Raw genomic sequence first — 2,216 nt, 5'->3', positions numbered from 1 at the left:
GGCTCTCAGTGATTAAAAATGATAATTCATTATAAACCAATTATTTCACTTCTGCTGGTTTGCTATGTTTTAATTTTATGCTTAGCTGTGAAAAACAGTTTGTTCCAATTAATTCCTCTTGCTGGACATTTAATTTTACTTCCCAATTAAACCCATATTATTGGAAAAAAAATAATGCAAAGAAGTATAGCTAAAAATCCAATAAATTCATTAATGTGTGATTTAAAATTTATTTAATCCAAAAGAAGGCAGAAAAGGAGGAACAAATGATAATAATTCTAAAAAACCAGAGGGGAAAAATAAGATATATAAAGCAAGCACTTTAAAGGGACAGCACATAAATTATCTTCCTGAATAACGTTTCACATAGGGATTCGTAATTTCTAGAGCCTAGTAGTGCAGGTTCTTGTTGCAGCTCTGTTCCTACTCAGCTCTGCAGAACAAGGGTAAACAGAAAAACGCAATGCAAGAGGAAGTAAAGTGGATAGAATATAGAAGAGTATTCTTGACTATGAGGAATTTGAAATATGCAATGGCTGGAGCACAAGAACATTTTGAATCCTCGTCTCTGGAGAAAAAGCAGGCATCCCTCAGTGGTGTGCCCAGGAAAGTGGGAAAGGGATGGCTAGGTGTGGGTGTGGGTTCTCTCAATAACCAGCTACCTTGGGGAGGAGAGGAATCCTCTCTTTTTGCCCCAAAGTCTATGGATGCTGATGCCTCCAGGAGTCAGGCAGCTAATGGGAATATTTAAGCAGCCTGGTAGGTAGGCATTGTGGCAAACTGCATACAGAGCACATGCTCCCTGTGGCAGAGACATTTACTGCTCACCCCAAATCCATAAGCTCCCCATTTCTCAGCTCCCTACTGGGGGAAATGTGACTAGTTCTGGCAGATAGACAGTCAGTGGAAGGAGCTGTGTCCCATCAAGTAGGAAGCATGTTAAAAGCTATGGAGCAGCTTGATCTGAACAGCTGCTGCTCCCTGCTGATCATGGAGACCGTAAGTTAAACTAGAGCCATAAGGTGTAAGCAGCCTGGATCCCTGAGTCATTGCCAGGAGGAAAGCTGCTCTGGAGAGTTGCCCGACTGACCCTGGACTTTGAGTGAACAAGAAACAAATCTTCATTCGAAGCTCCTTCTATTTCATAGCCTAGCCTACCCTATACACTTCCTTTAAAGGCAGCAGTCACAACTCCGCTCAGACTCTTATTATCAACTGAAATGTTAGCCCAGTGTCACCAGATCTTCCAGTTTCTGCAAGATAAACCAGAAATAACGGTTTTTTGCTGAAAATTCTTAACATTTAAAAGTAGACGTTAGGGAGCTTCGCTGGTGGCGTAGTGCTTAAAAATCCTCCTGCCAATGCAGGGGACACGGGTTTGAGCCCTGGTCTGGGAAGTCCCACATGCCGTGGAGCAACTAAGCCCGTGTGCCACAGCTACTGAGCCTGTGCTCTAGAGCCCGTGAGCCACAACTACTGAGCCCATGAGCCACAACTACTGAAGCCCATGTGCCTAGAGCCCATGCTCTGCAACAAGAGAAGCCATCGCAATGAGAAGTCTGCACACGGCTATGAAGTGTAGCCCCCGCTCACCACAACTAGAGAAAGCCTGTGCGCAGCAATGAAGACCCAACACAGCCAAAAAAAAAAAAAAAAAAAAAAGTAGACGTTAGGGACTTCCCTGATGGCACAGTGGTTAAGACTCTGCATTCCCAATGCAGGGGGCCAGGGTTTGATCCCTGGTCAGGGAACTAGATCCCACATGCATGCCACAATTAAGAGTTCGCATGCCACAACTAAGGAGCCCGTGAGCCACAACTAAGGAGCCCGCAAGACAAAACTAAGGAGCCTGCCGGCTGCAACTAAGACCCAGTGCAACCAAATAAATAAATTAAGTAAATTTAAATAAAAAAGTAGATGTTAATTTGAAAAATAAAACCTTGTGTAGCCCAAACACCTTGTAGGCTTCCCTGGTGGCGCAGTGGTTGAGAGTCCGCCTGCCGATGCAGGCGACGCAGGGGACGCAGGTTCGTGCCCCGGTCCGGGAGGGTCCCGCGTGCCGCGGAGCAGCTAGGCCCGTGAGCCATGGCCGCTGAACCTGCGTGTCCGGAGCCTGTGCTCCACAACGGGAGAGGCTACAACAGTGAGAGGCCCGTGTACCGCAAAACGCACACACACACACACACACACACACACACACACACACACACACACAC

Source organism: Monodon monoceros, unplaced genomic scaffold (assembly GCF_005190385.1).
Source record: "Monodon monoceros isolate NGI ecotype Baffin Bay Population unplaced genomic scaffold, NGI_Narwhal_1 Super_Scaffold_6, whole genome shotgun sequence".
Lineage (NCBI taxonomy): Eukaryota > Metazoa > Chordata > Mammalia > Artiodactyla > Monodontidae > Monodon > Monodon monoceros.
The sequence above is the reverse complement of the archived record's forward strand: the minus strand, read 5'-3'. Positions refer to the sequence as shown.